Raw genomic sequence first — 20,039 nt, forward strand, 5'->3', positions numbered from 1 at the left:
ATATTTGCTGAAGATAAACTATAAAATGTCAGTAGGTGAAAAAGAAAAAACAAATTCCACCTTTAAACCGACACCTCAACAATAGTCGTTACTGGTTTCACATTATTATTATTATTATTGTTACTATCATTTTTATTATTTTCAGTTAGCCACTGTATAGTACATCATTAGTTTTTATTGTAGTCTTCAGCGATTCATGAGTTGCATGCAACCGCCAGTGCTCACCACAAGAAGCGCCCTCCTTACACCCATCACCTAGTTACCCCATCTCCCACCCTTCTCCCCTCTGCAACCCTCACTTTGTTTCCCAGAGTCCAGAATCTCTCATGGTTTGTCTCCCTTTCTCATTTCTTCCCTTTCAGTTTTCCCTTCCTTCCCTTATGGTCCTCCACAATATATTCCTTATATTCTACATGTGAGTGAAACCATATGTAGTTATCTTGCTCTGCTTGACTTATTCCCCTTAGTGTAATCTCCTTTAGTTCCATCCATGTTGATGCAAATGGGGGGTAGTCATCCTTTATGATGTCTCTGTAATATTCCATTGTATATATAGACCACATCTTCTTTATCCATTCATCTGTTGAAAGGCATCTCAGCTCCTTCTACAGTTTGGCTATTGTAGACATTGCAGCTATGAAACTTGGGGTGCATGTGTCCTTTGTTTTCACTACATCTGCATTTTGGGGGTAAATACCTAGTAGCACAGTGGTATAGGGTAGCTATTTTTAATGTCTTGTGGAACTTCTGTACTGTTTTCCAGAGTGGTTTCACTCTTATTATATTATGGGTTCTTCCAGAAAATATATGTACTCTTTTGGTTTTGTTTTGCTTTTATCAATTGTGGTATCATATTGATTGTATGGCTTTGTCACCTAACCTATTTCTTTTTTCCCTATTTGAATAACTTACTATCTTATGAAACCTATTTGTTCTGTGTCAGTTAAATCTACTGCATAATTTCTAATAGCTGCATAATGTCCCATTCAGTGATTATAGCAAAATATCCTTACTCATTTTCCTGCTATCAAATAACAAGATTTTTTACTCTTTTTTTTTCCCCAAAATAATGCTGTAGTGAACAATCTTTTGTTTTTACAAGCATCTTCAATTATTTTCTTAGGCTAAATTCTTGAAAATGTAATTATGCAATTATAGGACAGTGATATGTAGTCAAACTAGAGTCATGAAGCCATATTTCATTCTACTAGGACTATCAGAGTACCGTTTATTCTCAGTCTCACCATTTGATGTGTCCAGCAGTATCTGATTATTGTTCCTGTTTACTTGTTAATTTTTTATACAGGAGGCTGAAATTTGTATATACTCTTTGGTCTTTTGAATATATTCTATGCTATATTGCTTCTTTATGCCATTTTGCCATTTTTCTATGGGTATATATCTTTTTGTTGATGTATAGGAGCTTATTATATATTGTGGATATTAATAAACCCCTTAAAAGTTAATATATATTCCAATATTTTTCCAATTTATCATTTTTTTATACAGCTTATGGAAGTTCTTGCCATTTTGAAGTATTTTCTTTTATGGAATGTATTTTCCTTTATGTTTTGCCTCCAAATAGAATTTTACTCTGAAATATTTCATATTCACCAAAATAAGAATTTTAAAATATGGAAAGTTTTAATAATAAACTTTAAAGATATGAAAGCTGTATTTCTGGAGGATAAAATTATGGGTTTGTCCCAATATTTTGTGTATATTTAGTGTTCCACTGTGTGGATGGCTATGAGCTATTTATACTCACAACACTTCTAACACTAAATATGTGGGTTTTCTACACCAAGTAATTCTCAAATTCTCTTGAGACATCAATTGGGTGTCCCACAAGTCAACTCAATCATAACATTAACTATCTGGCATTAGCAGATACCCCACGGATTTAAGGACCCAGTCCCAAAAGACAGCCTCTAGTTCCAAAGCCAACTGCAAGTCCCAGGCTTCCTGTACTTCTGGCCAACTGATTATAAATTGGAATTTCCTAGATTCCTCTCCCCATGTTTAATAATTTGGTTGAATTGCTCTTATAACTGAGGAAGACACTTTGCTTACTATGACCAATTCATTATAAAGGATATAACTCCATAATATGCAAACGGAAGAGATGGTTAGGGCAAGGTATTGGGGACAAGGGGTACAAAGTTTCCCTGTACTCTATGACAGACAATGCCACCCTCCAACAGCTCAGTGTGTTCACCAACTGAATCTCCCCAAACGCCATCATTTTAGGGGACTTTATGGAGATTTTATTATATAAGCAATATGGATTAGATTCTTGGCCATTGTTAATTAACTCAGTCTTCAGCTCCTCTTCACTGCTTCCCTCCCTTGAGTACAGAGGTGGGGTGTTGAGGGAGAGAAAGTTCCAACCCTCTGATCACATGGTTGGTTCCTCTGGCAACCAGCTCCCATCCTGAAGCTATCTAGGGACTCACCAAGAGTAACCTCATTAGCATAAACTCAGGTATGATTGAAAGGGAATTATTATGAATAACAAAAGATGCTTCTCTCATCTCTATTACTCAGAAAATTCTAAGCATTTTAAAAGTTTCCTGTTCTAGGAGCCAGAGGTTGAAGACCAAATATATATTTCTTGTTATATCCAATATCACAATTACCATAGTTTATTTGACTGGTTCCTGATAAATGGAAACTTCAATTAATGTCCTGGCACATAATCTCTGGACATTTATATTATTTCTTTAGGATACATTTCTAAATATAAAATAGAGTGTAAAATATGTACAGTTTTTTAGGCTTTTGATACAACTTACTACTCTGTCTTCAAGAAAAGGGAACCCGTTTAATTCATTTTCATCAGTAAATAAGAGACCTAGTTCTTTCACACCCACCAACACAGGATATTATCATTCTTATTTATTTTGCATATAGATAGACAAAAATAATTTTATCAAATTGTAATTGTATGTGTGAAGTTTTGGTAAGGAGAGTGGAGGAACCAAATTTTAGGAAGTCTTAGAGGTCAAGTTGAGTTTAGAATTAATGTAGGAAAAAAACAAAGAAGAGTATATCCGTTGTTAGCTTGAAAATGATACAATAAAGTTGACATTTTAGGAAAATTACTTCAATGATTAAGAAATCTGTTGTAATAAGGTGTAGTTAGGTAAATTTCAGCAATGAAGTAACAGGAGGAATTATAGCTGAGTTGAAGAATGAACTAGGCAATGTGATGAGAGATTAAACATAAGGACAAGATCATTTCAGGGTTTCCTTTTGGCGAGTCAGGAAATGATAGTAATACTATGACAACAGGAAGTTAGTAGGAAAGAGGTTATCGGACTGCTGAGTTTAAGATAAGAGGGCATCAGGGAGGTGGGGGGAATATCTGCATGATAGACCCATTGTGGGTTAAATAGGGCAAGAACTCAAGAGTATCTCTATGATATGCTTGCATTGCAAACCAAAGTGTAATAGAAATGGGCTAATGGACCGAGTTTTCTAAAAGTTAGAACATAAGTTTGTGCTGATTTGTTGAGAGGTTGGAGAGTAAAAACATAGCTGAACAGCCTTTGTTGAGAGACCTTGAATCATAGAAATCATATAGTCTATCATATGTTGATAGACCATAGAATCATAGACTTGCAGTTGGCATTGGAACTAGACTCTTAAAGATTACCTAGTTCAGTTATTTCCAAATTAAGTGTTTCCCAGAAATTTACCTGAATTTAAGAAGTTGGAGACTTTGAAAAATGTGACTCAAGGAAGATACTGTCTGTGTGTGTGTATGCACACACAAAAGTGTACATGTGTGTGCACATGTGTGTGAAGAGGAGGATATGGGTGTTGAGCTGTTCCAGGATTTTCATCTGCTATTACAGAGAAACTCCACTTTTTAAGCATTGAGTAGATCAGGATTTTACATAGGATTTTGTTTAAAATGGGTTATGATGGCCTTAAAAGATTCAAGACTAGTAATCCCACATTTATAAATGGGAAAAAAATTGAGTCTCAAGAGAGATTAAATAAATTGTTGAAACTCATCTATTTGTTCATTCATTCAGTGACTATTCAGTGAGTGACTGCTTTGGGCCAGGAACTGACATAAGCCCTGGAAGTACAGCAGTGAACAAAACCTAAGGGTCAAGGGGAGGAAACAGACACTGGTCATAACCACCACACAAGTTTGTATATAAATGCTTAATTAGATGACTTAGGAAGCAACAGGTCCTGGATCAGCAGTGTCTCAGCTCAGACATTGTTCCAGTGTTGTATCCCCTGCCTTTCACTGTGGTAGTGGACCTGTCCCGACACTGAAATGACCTCTAAAACTGAACTGAAAATAAGAATAATTCCAAAGAAAGCATGACAAAGCCAATGAATTTAATCACAGCCTAACATATTTAATTCAAGTTAAAACCACTCTATTCCAGATCATTTGAAACAATTATTCCGTACTTCAGTGGTAGTGATCTTAATGTTGAAATTGCACCTTTTGTGTTTTCAGCAGACATTGACTTTTTGGTCCTCCTGTCGTCGACCTCAAATTCTATTACCTTATATTGGATACACTGGGTCCCCCTCCATCCCTCCATACTTCTCCTCTCCCCATGGTCTTTTGGTGTCGTTAGCATCTCTTGCCTCAGGAACTATTGACATACTGATAGCAGCAACTTTTACTGAGGTCCTTTTAACTTTGTCATGGATCAATATATGCCATGCAATTTATTTTATTGTCATGGCTTTGTGCTTTCTCTCATAAAAGCAGTGTATATTCATTGAAGAAAATTTGGAAAAACTGAGTAATAAAATAACACAGAAGAAAAACAACAGAAACCATCGATATCACATAGAAAAGTAACAATTTTTTACATACTTGTAAATCTTTTCAAGTATTTTATTTGCATAATAAACACACTTTTACAAAATATTTTTAGAAACTAGGATTATACCTGTTATTATACAATTTGCTTTATTAAAATATTCTAAAGCATTATATAACATCATAATTCAATTTTCTATATATGATTTTTTTTACATTCTTTTTTTTTATTAATTTTTTATTTTTTATAAACATATATTTTTATCCCCAGGGGTACAGGTCTGTGAATCACCAGGTTTACACACTTCACAGCACTCACCAAAGCACATACCCTCCCCAATGTCCATAATCCCACCCCCTTTTCCCAAACCCCCTCCCCCCAGCAACCCTCAGTTTGTTTTGTGAGATTAAGAGTCACTTATGGTTTGTCTCCCTCCCAATCTATATATGATTTTTTAATGACTGTACTATAGTAACAGCTTATATTTATTTAGAATATCCTTTGTGTTAGTTACTTTTAGAAAATAAATTTATGTGCATTGTCTCATTTAAGTTCACAGCAACCATATAAAGTAGACACTGTTGCCATCCTTATTTTATAAAAGAGGAAATGGAGCTTAGTACAGGTTGGATAATTAGCCCAGGATTTCATAGCATGAAAATAGCAGAAACAGGAACCCAAGATTTTTCAAGCTGACTCTATAATGCATAGCATACCATTGTTTCTTTATAATTGCACTATTACAATTTGCTAATGTTGGACATGTAGATTTTCACTTTTCAACTATTTTGAAGAAAATTAAAATAAATATTCCTAGAGATAAATGTTTACTCCCATACATGATCATTTCCATAAGATAAATTTCACTGATTAAATTGATATGATCTAAGAGTTATTTGTACAGTTCATGGCATCAAATTTTTATGCAAGCTTAAACAAAAAACTGGAAGCAATAGAATACTAAATTCAAACTCTTTTGATTTCTAGCAAATCATAGCACCACTGTGTATCTTGTGGGAAACAAGCCTAACAATCCTGTTCTTACCTTAATGTTATGAAATATTTTAGAAGTGTAAAAGATGCTTTATATGAATTCAGATTTGACAATTTTTTAAAAAAGATTTTATTTATTTACTTGACAGAGATCACAAGTAGGCAGAGAGGCAGGCAGAGAGAGAGGAAGGGAAGCAGGCTCCTTGCCGAGCAGAGAGCCCAATGCGGGGCTCAATCCCAGGACTCTGAGATCATGACCCGAGCCGAAGACAGAGGCTTAACCCACTGAACCACCCAGCCACCCCAGATTTGACAAAATTTTTAAGATGCAACTGTCTTGCATATATAATGACCACTGAGTAATGGCTTGATGACTGATTAGGCCAAATCTGGAAAGTGTCTTGTGTTTCCTATTTTTGTGATATTTGACTTACGGAACTGTTGGCTTGAATCTTTGATAATTACATCTAGAAGCTGAATAAATGACATATTGGGAGATTAAAGTCAAAATGGTCTTTATTTAACTTATTTACCTTTTGCAAATACTTTAAGGAATTATAGCTACCATTGCTTAAATAGAATTTCTAAGTGTGTCTGTTTTCAATAGTGGTATGTCTGGAAACACCTTTATACATGGAAATTGTTGAATTTCCATATTTTCATATAATTATTGAATTATATGAAGCTACAGTAGCACTTTGGAAACAATTTGAGTTTTTTTGTATTTTAACATTTCCCCAACCAAAAATTAGAATAAAAGTTCTAGCATCTAACATACTTGAAAATTTAACTTCCCTAGTATCCTTAGTGGTAAACCAGTACACCAACATTCTCCCTGCACCATTAAAAGGAAAGCTCTTGTGAAACCATTTCCACATTTAGGAAGTGCCAAGCAATGAAGATCCATGGTCATTGTTTTTCTCACTTTTGAAATGATCTAATGTTCTTGAATTCTCCAAATTACTCCTGCACATCACTTTCCTCCACGATCCACCCAATAAGTGCCCTTGTTTTAAAAAGCTGCTTGCAACACTGGGAATGAATTTTCCCTAGCTAGCGCTGCACTGAGTCATTGGCATTGGTGGCTACACACTGCTCAGTTTTAAATAACAGGTCCTCAACATTGCTGCTGCTATTGTTCTCCATCTCCTGCCTGCCTGTATCTATGCACCACAATTGTGGATTGAGTTCAAAATTCTCAAACCTATTTTTTCTCATATGTAACCCAGAAGCAATACAACCCAGTAGTATAAAGGACGATGGGGTCAGATAGGTTTGGGTGGGAGTCCCGGCTTCCTCATTTTCTGTGATGATGAACAGTTATTAAACTCACAGGTATTCCTCATCTATGATTTGGACATAATAATCATACATATGTCATAAGGTTGTGAATAAAGATTAAATAAATTATTCATGGAAAGAGCTTAATCAGTTGCCTGACTCACAATAAAAATTGCTAGAACCCTAAAGCAGAGATGGATACATTTTCAGCAGCAGGGTTACAAAGCTATTTCTTGACATTGTGAGGACTGGAATTCAGAGTTATCGATGGCACCACATCCTGCACCCCATACTACATATCCTCCATCCAGGGCAAGCTTCCCAGACCTCTCCTTGCTGGCTGGCCACTTAGTGTTTGCTTACTGAGACTTAGACCTCAATTCCTGTACATCCTCAGAATTCTCCTCAATGCATTTCCCCAGTATTCCAGGAAACAAAGTCCCATTTCCACTTTAGCTCTTCTGTTCTCTGTATTCTCTGTAGTCATTGCTGTTTGACTCCGGTTGTGTCTTTATCACTTACCTTCTGAAGCACTCACGTCTGGGTGTGTCACTCTTAATAACCTATCTTTGTAAGCATCCCATCTCTACAGTTATCATGAAAGAGTCCAAACCTCTTTTACTTCAGTATAGTGAAGGTGTTAAGAAACAGGTTCTGAATCTAGCCTCCCAGGTTTGAAGCAGTCTTTTTCCACAAATCCCAGTTCTGTCACTTTTTAGCTTTGGGCCTTTAAATACATTTCCTGCCTCAGTTTCCTTATCTATAAAATGGATGTTTTCAATTTTACCTACCTCATTAAGTTGTTGTGGAAATTAAATGCATAAATGCATATGAAGTGCTTACAACAGTGCCTGGAACATACTAAACACTATATAATAAACATGTATAATTTCAATAACCATTTATCCATAATTATTATCATCTTTAAAGATTTCCAAATGTAGCTTAGTGATCTTTTCCAAATTCAACTCTTTGTTCCTTGCTATCACCAGTACTTTTCCTTATATTACTCAAATGATGTGTTGAATATGAGAGAAGTATCTCAAACTATGCTTAGCACAAAGGAAGCACTAAAAAAAAAAAAAAAAAAAAAAAAAAAAAAAAGCCAGCCCTTTATATTGACCCTCAAACTCTTCAGTATTTGACCTAATTTTCCCTTGACCTTGACTCTCTTTTGGAAAGTCCCTTTCTTGGATTTTGAGACTCCATTCTTTCCTAGTTCTGATTTTTTTCTAATATGTGATCTTCTCTTTCTACATCTTTTCCCACATGTGCCTACTTGTTCATCTCCCCACTGGAGTAAGACCCTTGAGGGCAGTGGGTATATTTATTTCTCTGTCCCAATATCTTAAACATGGTAGGAACGTGGTAAATCTTTGCTGACTTTAGTATTTGTCTGGATAATACTTTAAGTCCCTACATAAAGATTTTCTCATTTTTTAAATTCCAGTCAGGCTTAGCTATACAGAAGCCTGAATATACTCTTGCTTGTCATACCACTCACAATTGTTTTACTTCAAATATCTTAAATTCTAAAATGTCTCTTTCTGATGTTTAGCTTATTATTCTTTTATCCATTTCAATTTCCCCTTTTTAATATATTCATACTAGAAATGCCCAACATTTATTGAGTGCCTACGATATTCCAGATACTGAACTGGTTGCTTTATACACATTATTTCACTTAGTATTTACAACAATCCCACGAAATAGTTGTTTTCATGCTTGTTTTACAGATAAGGGACTTTAGGCTCCTAGAAGTCAAGTGATTGTTCCAAGATCACAGAACTACTGGCCTTGGCAGTGACAGGTTGTAAATTTATGTCTCTTTGATCTTTTCTCTATGCCATTTTTAAAATTTAACATATTAAATGTCAACATGAATAGTCTAGGCAATAATTATTATAGCAATTCTGAGGAATAGAATTTTTTTTAAATAATATACTTAACTTAAAAATGTTTAGTTTCTCATTCCATTGGTATTCTTGTGGCATCTATTAATACTTCGCATAACAGATAGCCTCCAAGTACCTCAGAGACTGTGGCATTTGACTACCAGACCTCTTGTCAGAGCTGGCTGCAATTGTGCTGGAAATTGGGTCTCCAGCTGGGCTGGACTGCAGTTAGGAAACATGATTGTAGATGGTGAACTGCCACTGCTGGGATGTGAACCAGACATGAATGTTAAGCAATAGCGTCCACAATTTGCAACCCAGGAACTGTCAAATTGACAGCTAGACTAAACTATGGCAGCATAGGAAGAGGTGGCTAGTTTCTTCATTCAGTCAATACAAAGTCTTATATTGTACTTTGATGAATACAATCTCACTGTCCCATAAACCGAGACGCTGTCAATTATGAATCTCAGTTAGATTCTTAGTGAGCATTTCATGTCTGAGTGCCCTTGCAAGCCTCATAATGACCCTAACTCTAGTTGGTTTGGATTAGCCTTTCAAGTGCACATGCAGTTTATTAAGCATGTAGAAACTCCAACGGCAGTCGTACTTCTCCGCATGAACTAAATAGATTCCTTGAGTTTTATCTAGGACTTAGATGAAAGGGATCCATAATGCTGTGCTAGAAATAAGTCTTGACTCTCTGAGGGACTTGAGCAGTTAGAGTGAGTATATGAAATGAATAATATTAGTAATGAGCAAAACTTGAAAAGAAAACCTAAAGGTTTGGGGGGATATTCTTTCTCTCTTTAAAGATCATGTAACGCATGATTGTTTTATCTAATTTTTGCTTTGAGGATTTATTTCTTTCAGGCTTGAGATAGTCATTTGGTATTTCACCAGATGGAAAATCTGCTTACCTTCCTCCTTTTCCTCTCAGACGTTGCATTGTCATTCATTTCTTTGATACAAGGGGTGTTTTTTAAAGCTCCTATTATATGCCAGGCACTGGAGTTGGAAATTAAGAACTCAATACAGAAACAGTTCCCTGCCATCAAGAAGCTCATGATCTAGTGAGGAGATACACATGCATAAATAAAGAGTGTAGCAGCAAAGCGGTAAAAATGAGCGTAATATATTGCAGGAACCCCAGTGAATAGCACATAATCTAGCCTAAAGAGGTTCAGAAAAAGCTTTTAAGAGAGAACACCTAAATTAAATTTTGGGAGGAGAGTAGGAATGAGTCTAGGGAAGGGAGGTGTCAAGGTCCCAGACATCTTCTACATTGTAGGATTACTGAACTATTAGCCTATTATATTTCAAATCAACAATTAAGGAAGATATAAGGTCTTAGAGTGGATTTTTTTATTGCCATATATCCAACTAATTTTTTTTATTCAGGGACTTTTTTTTTAATTTTTAAAGGTTTTATTTATTTATTTGACAAAAAGAGACACAGCGAGAGAGGGAAAACAAGCAGGGTGAGTGGGAGAGGGAGAAGCAGTTTTCCCTCTGAGCAGGAAGCCGGATGTGGGGCTCTATCCCAGGACTCTGGGATCATGACCTGAGCCAAAGGTAGACACTTAACGACTGAGACACCCAGGCACTCTAGGGACATATATCTTGGATCAGAACTTGTTGCCTAGTAAAAGATCATTCTAAACCCTCATACATGTAGATGTGATTGTTCAGACACATGAATGCTTTCTTAAACATGAGTATATAAACCTTCCAAGTAGAATCACTTTCTTTCAAGTAACTTTGAAAAGTCAAGAAGTGAGAATCTAGGTAGAGGTAAAATCAAGGGACTCTGACTAATGAATACCTTTAGCAAATACCCTGGGGCCAATGGAGAGGAACATGGAGGTTACCAAGATATATTTTTGAGAAAATGATTTTGGGACAGTGTTACATGGTTATTTGGAGAGGTAGTCATGCTAAAAACAAAACTACCCATATATTTTCCATGGCATTTTTTTTTTTTTTAAATTTGAGAGAGAGAGAGAGATCACAAGTAGGCAGAGGGAGGCGGGGGGCGGGGAGCAGACTCCCCACTGTGCCAAGAGCCAGATGCGGGGCTTGATCCCAGGACCCTGAGATCATGACCTGAGCCAAAGGCAGAGGCTTAACCTACTGAGCTGCCCAGGCGCCCCTTCCATGGCATTTTTAATCTGCCTTTAACCATCAAAAGATTGGTCACTGGAAAACCTGAAGAACTATAGTATAGAATCTCTAAGGGAGAAAAAATTCTGGGCTTAAGCTGGAAATTTGTGCCACTGGTTATAATAAAATAACATTTAGCTGCCTCAGTGTACATTTGTGCAGGTTTGAAAAGAGGTTTTTCTTGAGTTCAGAGGTGTAAATTGGCTCATATAGTTCAAAGGTAGGTATATGTTTAATTTAGCAAATAAGTCAAGAATATATCTCTGACAGTTTCTTCAATACATATTTTGGAAAACAGAAGTATATGACAAAGTCTCACTAGAGGTTAATATAATCAGCCAAAGTTCTGAATTTTTAAATCATATTTTTATCTCATATTTGTTAAAAACATAAATAAGATTTTAAATTGTATTGGGAATACGTAAAATTTTTTTTCACTTAAGCATCTTCCAAAATTATGACTAATAATCAAGTCCTTAAAATGATTTTCAGCCAGAGTTTGAGATGTTCAAGATAAATTACCATGTATTATTTTAAATTGCTGCTAAACTAACATATTTAGTGAAATCCATGCCAACTCATCCATCTAAATTACCTTCTTATTTATGTTCTCCAAGTTACATAGGAAGTGAAAAAGAAACAGCAATTTCTTTTGAGTTTGAATTGCCTTAACTGTGTATAAGCATGCAAAATACTGAGGGATTTAAGATTGCAAAGTCAGCGAAAGATTTTATCCTATGTGGTTTCAGGGCTACCATTTTGAAGCATTATTTAATAAAATGCACATATTTTAATAATCTTTAATAAAGAGGAAAGAATTATTGAACCAAGAATCAGTAGACCTGGGATTTTACTTTTGACTCTACCACTTATCCACTCAAAATCTTCAGTGTCTTATTATTGAACTTAGATTCCCAAACCCTTACCATGGACCACAGTGTTTTTCACATACAGACAAAGAAGTTTCCTTATTGCTCTTTGAGTAGGCTATATCTTTTCTATCTCAATATCTCAAGACCTCTGCCCCATATTCTCTTTTCCAGTCAGGCTCTCCTCTTCAGCTACTCTCTCTTACATCATCTTGTTTACTTCCTCATTACTCACAGTAATCTGTGATGATTTTTTTTTTTTTTTTTTTTGCTTACTCATAAACTGTCTATCTCATCTGCTGGAAGGAATGAGGAATGTTCTGTGAGGACAGGAACTTGGTCCTATTCAATCTTATTCATCAAGAATCTACCACCATGGATCTACTGAGTGTCATTCAAGGTAACGTGATTTATTAGCAACTTACAGACCAATACTTGAAACCAAATTTTTAATAGTTATATTCTCTTTCCATCAAACTACAGTTTTTGAAGCAGCTTCTATATAGATTATAGACAGATGGTTATATCAAGTTATATGAGTCAGGTCCCTACTTCCAAGGAATTGTAAATTATTCAAAGAAATAAAATGTGTCCTGTTATTGATCTCTCTTTTTTTTTTTTTTTTGCTTTAAAGATATTTTATGTCCTATTCTCTACCTCTTCGGAAATTCCCATAGTACAATTATTTTTTTTTTTTTTTTTTTTAATATAATTTTTTATTTTTTATAAACATATATTTTTATCCCCAGGGGTACAGGTCTGTGAATCACCAGGTTTACACATTTCACAGCACTCACCAAAACACATACCCTCATCAATGTCCATAATACCACCCCCTTCTCCCAAACCCCCTCCCCCCAGCAACCCTCAGTTTGTTTTGTGAGATTAAGAGTCACTTATGGTTTGTCTCCCTCCCAATCCCATCTTCTTTCATTTATTCTTCTCGTACCCACTTAAGCCCCCATGTTGCATCTCTTAAAGTTAATAAAAGTTATTATAAGAACTGAATGTATGGCATCATCCATCACTTCCCATATTTGCTCTATGAAACACTAAGTTATTGAATTTATTTACAATAAAAAGAATGTCATGGTCAAACAAACATAGGAAACCTAAATACCCTATCATCTTTTGGATGACCTTAGTCCATTATAGCATATTAAAAGCTCTGAGAAATTCAATCGGAAAACAGCTTTGCTGAATAAGCATTCACAAGCTTATTTGGAGTTGGAAACTTTTATCATATAACATCTATCATCCCCAAAAACTACTACAGTAAGGAACCCTGTTTGGAAAAAAAACTGTCTTTTCAATAATGAAACTGTCATTGTGATCACTGGTAAAGATTTCATGGAAGAGGTGGTCCCTAGAACTGAGTCTTATTAAAAGAAAAAGTCTTAGTCAATCAGGCAGTCAAGATAATGAGTATCTGGGCAAGGAGAGCAAGATATAAGTAAGGTTGTAACCACTGCTTTCTTATGAAAGAAAGTAAGCACGTTATTTATTCACACTCTTCTTTAAAATGTTAACATTCATTTGTTAAGCAAGTATGTTTGGACGGCTTAGAATAGATGAATAAATAGGATCTGGTATTTCCTATGAATGGGGATGAAAATCCACTGGGATATATACAAAGAATGGAGTACTCCTATCAATTTATTTGTCTTTAATATAGACCACAACCAAACAAAAATAGTCCTTTTTTGTTATTACTTATCTTTTTTTAAACTCAACATTTTAGAGGTACAATTTATATTTAATAAAATGCAACAACTTTAATATTACACACTTAAATGTACACACCATCTAACTACTGCCACAATAAAGATGTGACTATTTCTCTCTCTCCAAAAAGTTTTATTTCTTTTCCTAGTTAATCTACTCTTACTCTTACTCTATCTTCAGTCTTAGCAACTAATGATCTGCTTTCTTTCAACATAGTTTAGATTTGTGTTTTCTAGAGTGTTGTATAAAATGAATAATTCAGCATGTAGTTATCTTTGTATTCTTTAAAAGCTTAGCCTAATGATTTTGAAATTCATCTATGTTTTTGTGTATATTAGCAGCACATTCACTTTTATTACTGCAGAGTAGTTTATTACAAAGTAAATACCTAGGACTAGAATTGTTGGGCCATAAAGTAAGTGAATATTTAATACTATAAAATGTTGGCAAATTATCTTCCAGGGTTATGCAACTTTATATTTCCACACATGGAATTCTAGGTGTTCTGCTGTCTTGTTAAAACGCAGAACTGTTAGTCAAGACAATATGTAGAATTTCTGAATCTATCTTAAATTAAAGTTATTTTTCTATAGTTTTATTTTTTGTGGTGTTTGTCTAGTACAGAGTAATTCTGGCTTAGTAAAGTGAGTTCAGAAACATTCTTTCCTGTCTACTTTCTTCAAGAGTTTGTATAGAATTACTATAATTTCTTATTTAAACATTTAGGATGATTCACCAGTGAAGCTCTTTGGCTAGAATTTTCTTTGAGAAAAAAAATTTTTTTAATTTTTATTTATTTATTTTTTAAAATTTTATGTATTTATTTGACAGACAGAGATCACAAGTAGGCAGAGAGGTAGGTGGGGTGGGCAGGGGAGGCAGGCTCCCCACTGAGCCTCATGTGGGGCTCAATCCCAGGACCCTGGGATCATGACCGGAGCCGAAGGCAGAGGCTTTAATCCACTGAGCCACCTAGGCGCCCCTGAGGAAAAATTTTTATTTATTAATATAATTTTCAATATTGCCATAAGGCTATTCAAGCCTTCCATCACTTCTTGAGTCAGTTTTGACATACTGCAATGTGCTATTCAAGGTGTTTGCCTGTTTCATATAAACTGTCAAATATATTTGGAAAAATTAATCATAATATCCCCTTATTAATTTGTGTTATATCTTTTATTCTTGCTTAATTTAGAGGTTTGTCAAGTTCTTTGACTTTTAAAATCCAACTTTTCCTTTTATTGATTCTCTCTATTGTTTATTGTTTATTTCACTGGTTTCACTTTATTATTTTTTCCTCTAATTATTTTAGTTTAACTTGCTCTTCCTTTTTTAGTTCCCAAACTTTTAGATCTACTTCTTTTCCCATATGAGTACTGAAAGCTATATGTTCCTTTACACAGTGCTTTAGTTTTCCCCTACACGTTGATAATGTTTATAGTCACTTAAAAATATTTTCTAATTCCTTTGAGTTATGGATAATAAAATTGCATTATTAAATTTCTGTACATTTGAGTAAATTCCAAATGTTATTTTGTATTCTAATTTAAGTCCATTTTGATAAAAAAAATATACTTTGTATATCTGCAGTCATTTTATATTTGCTGAAACTTGGTTTTGGCTCAGAATATTTTGTTTTGTTAAATGTTCTCTTTATACTCAAAAAATGTATATTTGGCAATGATTGACTGAAATTGTTATAAATGTCAATTTAAGTTATTTGGCAGTTGTTAAGTCATGCCTCAGGCCTATTACTATTCTTTTACCTAGCCTGTCTATTATTGGTAAAGGAATATTAAAATCTCCAACTATATGTATGGGTGTATCTACTCCTTTCAGTTATATCAATTTATGCTTCATGTATTTTGAAGCTCTGTTATTAGTTACATACACATTTAAAATGACTTTGTGTTTTCTTGAAAAATTGATTATCTGATTAGAATGAAATGTCTCTTGTCATACTAATCTACTTTGTCTGCAATCACTTTGTGCAAAACTAATGCAGCCACTAAAGTTTTTTGGTTAATATTATCATAGTATATATTTTTGCCCCTTTAAAATATATATCTTACTCTTTATAGTTAATGTGTTTATTGTAGATAGCACATAGTTGTGTCTTCCTTTTTCCCGAGTCTGAAAAGCCCAATTTTTTTGTTGTTGTTATTGTTGAAGATTTTATTTATTTATTTATTTTAGAAAGAAGGAGAGCAGGGGAGGAGCAGAAGGAAAAGGAGAGAGAGAACCTCAAGTAGACTCTACGCCAAGTGTGGAACCCAAGGCAAGGCTTAGTCTCATGATCCTGAGATCATCACCTGAGCTAAAATTAAGAGTTGGATATTTAACTGACTGAGCCACCCAGCCAATCCTTATTTTCTTACATGAATATTTAGAGAAATTATATTTATTGTAATTTTCTTTTTTGTAATTTTCTTTTTTTTCAGTGTTCCAAGATTCATTGTTTATGCACCACGCCCAGTGTAATTTTCAATATGGATTTGAATTTGTGAGAATGCTATTTGTTTTCTATTTGTCTCACTTATTCTTTATTCCCTTTTCCTCTTTTCTAACTTCTTGCTTAATTAAAGATTTTTACATCTCATTTTATCTCTGATATTGCTTTATTAGTTATACCTCCTTAAAAATATTATTATTCTAGGATTTATAGTATTTATTATTAACTTATCAAGTCTGCCTTGAAAATACTACTTACTGCTTGATGTATAATGTTAGAACCTTACAACAATATGCTTGCATTTCCTAATGTTTCACTGCTTAGTAGAATTGTCATATATAAAAAATACAGCTACATTGCTACTATGTTGTTTGCTTTAACCTATACAGATATATATTAGATATATATATATATATATTTTTTTTTAAAGATTTTATTTATTTTTCAGAGAGAGAGAGAGACAGAGAGTGCACAAACGGGCAGAATGGCAGGCAGAGGCGGAGAGAGAAGCAGGCTCCCTGCCAAGCAAGGAGCCTGATGCGGGACTTAATCCCAGGACGCTGGGATTGTGACCTGAGCCGAAGGCAGCTGCTTCACCAACTGAGCCACCCAGGCGTCCCTAGATATATTTTTAAATGACAAAAACGATCTTTATTTTTGTCCACACGTGTACAATGCCTTGCTTTCCTTATTCAATTGTGTAGGTTCATATTTCCATTTGCTGTCCATTTGCTGAATGACTTCTTTCAACATTTCTTGAATTTTGATCTGTAGTGATAAGTACTTTTAGCTTACTCCTTTTTTTCTGAAAATGTCTTTATGCTTTCTCCATTTATGTCATATCCACTTTGGCTATGTACTTCTATTTTTTGTTTATTTGTTTGTTTTTATTTTCCCTTAGCTTTTTAAAATGTTCCACTGTCTTCTGTCTTCCATGGTTTCCAACAAGATATATGGAGCTATTTTTTATCTTTCCTTCTTTTGGTAATATAGTTTTGTCCTTGGACTCTCAAAATTTTTCTCTCTCTTTTTTTTTTTTTAAAGATTTTATTTATTTATTTGACAGAGATCACAAGTAGGCAGAGAGGCAGGCAGAGAGAGAGGAGGAAGCAGGCTCCCTGCCGAGCAGAGAGCCCGATGCGGGGCTCGATCCCAGGACTCTGGGATCATGACCTAAGCTGAAGGCAGAGGCTTTAACCCACTGAGCCACTCAGGTGCCCCTCAAAATTTTCTCTTTATCATTGATTTGCATCAATTTGATCATAATGTATTATGGTTCAGTTTTCTTTGTGTTTATCCTGCTTGGGTTCATTGAGACTCCTGGATATATGGGTCGAGTTTACATATAATTTCAAAAATGTTTAGTTACTATTTTTCCAAATTTTTTTTATTCTTTCTTTTATTCTGAGATTCCAGTTATATGAGATGTTCTTTTCAGTATTTTTTCCACTGGTCACTGAAACTGTTCATTTTGTTTTCATATGGCTTTGCTTTCTTTCACTAAAGTGTGTGTGTGTGTGTGTGTGTGTGTGAGAGAGAGAGAGAGTGAGTGACTGGCCTCTCCTCCCAACAGATGCTCTGTTCCAGGCCCTGGGCAACCAGGCCTTCCAGCCCTTTGGAGCTCAGCTCATTCCAAACCACCTACATACCCTCCAGAGTGGAGAGAGTCCACACCCAAAAATCATTTTGACATGACAGCTTTATACTGGTGACTCTATCAGTCCTCATTTAGACTTGGTGCCTGATGGGGTCAAAGCCTTCAACAATCAAGGCTCTTGGGTGTCTCTCTCTCTCTTTTTTCCTAAACAATGTTTATTGAATGAAAGTTATATGTGTAAAGTCAATTCTCTAGTCTTGTTTTTTATAAGAGGTGATTTAGATTGAAGTTCAGCCAAAATATTCATTCATTTAACAGATTTGTTTTGGGCAGGGTTGTTTGTTTATTACCTTTGGTCCTTTTTTCTTTTGAGATAATTTGAGATTCACATAAAATTTTAAAAGATCATATGGAGAGATATCATGTAGCTGTGTCTAGTTTCCTACAATGATGACATTTAAAAAATTATAACACATTATCACAACAAAGATATTGGTATTGATACAGTCAAGACACAGAACATTTTCATCACTTCAAGGATCCCTCATGTTGCCTATTATTAGCCACATTTTCCTTCCTCACCTGTCCTCTTCTTAACTGCAGGCAACTACTAGTATGTTCTCCATTTTATCATGTTGACATTTCAAGAATGTTAGAGAAAAAAATCAAAGAGTATATAATCATTATGGATTTGCTTTCTTCATTCAACATATTTCTCTGAAGATTCATCCAAGTTATTGCATGTAACAGTAGTTCATAGTATTCTATGAACTATATCTTATATATGAATCTATATCCTTAAACATTTCCATCTGGATTGATTCCAGTTTTTAGAGGTTATTAATTAAGATTATATTTTCTAAAAGTGTTTTAAAGATAGTATTATGTTTTATATTTACATCTGTGATCCAGTTTTAGTTAATTTTTGTGTAAGATATGGGATTTAAACCAGCTTTTTGTTTCAATGATATTTTCTATTTTTTTCTGTTTTCAATTTCATTGCTTTCTGTCATTATTTTCTTCATTCTACTTACTTTGGGTTTATTTTGCTCTTATTCTAAATTCTTGGGGTGGGAGCTTTTAACTTCTTCTGATATATTTTGTACTATGAATCTGTCTCTTAGCACTGTTATAGGTTTGTCCCCCAATTTTAAAAAAATATTTTGTTTATTTATTTGACAGAGAGAGAGTACATGTAAGAGAGAGCACAAACAGGGTTGGGGAGGAGGGCAGAGGGAGAGAGAAAAACAGACTCCTCACTGAGCAGAGAGTCTGATGCCAAGCTTGATCCCAGAACTCTGAGATCATGACCAGAGCAAAAGTCAGATGCTTAACTGACAGCCATCCAGATGCCCCTGTTACAAATTTTCATGCTGAATTTTCATTCTTATTCAGTCTGATGCTTTTTTGTTTTTCCTTGGGACTTTCTCTTTGACCCATAGATTACATAGAAGAAATGACTTGTTTAGTTTCCATGTGTTTAGAGATTTTCCTATAATCTCTGTTATCAATTTGTTAGTTGATTGTTTTGTGGTCAGAGAATACATTATATTTAATTTCAATCTAGAAAATTTTTGAGGTTTGTTTTATAGCTTAAGATGTAATCAATGCTGATATATGTTTTTTGGGCACTCAAAAAAGAATGAGTATTCTGCTGTTGTTGAGTAGAGTGTCAACTAGATCTTGTGGGTTGATGCTGTCCTTGACTTCTATCTTTGATGGTTTTCTGTCTAGTTGTTCCATTATTAATTGGTGAAAGTGTGGTGACATTTCCAACTATAACTGTGCATTTGTCTCTTTCTCCTTTATGTCCATCAGATTTTGCTTGATATATTTTATAATTCTGTTGTTTGATGCATATGTACCTAGTATTATGTCTTCTTGGTGGATTGACCCTTTTATTATTACATATTGTCCCTTCCATTTCCGGAAATTTTCTTTGCATTGAGGTAGGCTTTATTTGACATTAATATGCCACTCCTACTTTCTTTTGATCAGTTTTTGCATGCTATATATATTTTCCATTATTTTACTTTAGATCTGTCTATATCATTATATTGGAAGTGAGTTTCATGTAGACATTATACAGCTGGTTCATTTTTTTAACCCATTATTCAAATCTGGACCTTTTATTTGGCATAGAAGGCCATTTACATTTATGTAATTATTGTTATTGTTTATCTACTATTTCTTTTTTATGTTTATTGTTTTGGGGTTTTTTAAATTTTTCTATATTGTTTTCCTATGGTTACTTTAACATTT

At 34.5% G+C, this 20,039-nt stretch overlaps 1 non-coding gene across 3 annotated transcripts in view; it reads left to right on the plus strand.

The window, feature by feature from the left end:
• LOC101683078 overlaps positions 1-20,039 on the plus strand; it is a 360,384-nt gene that overhangs the window by 234,930 nt on the left and 105,415 nt on the right. For all 3 annotated transcript variants that reach the window (XR_006609139.1, XR_006609138.1, XR_006609140.1), the window contains one exon: positions 12,310-12,403. This is a non-coding gene — a transcript (uncharacterized LOC101683078). The remainder of the gene's footprint in view (positions 1-12,309; positions 12,404-20,039) is intronic.

The sequence above is a fragment of the Mustela putorius genome, unplaced genomic scaffold (assembly GCF_011764305.1).
Source record: "Mustela putorius furo isolate JIRA1106 unplaced genomic scaffold, ASM1176430v1.1 tig00003834_pilon_pilon_pilon, whole genome shotgun sequence".
Classification (NCBI taxonomy): Eukaryota; Metazoa; Chordata; class Mammalia; order Carnivora; family Mustelidae; genus Mustela; species Mustela putorius.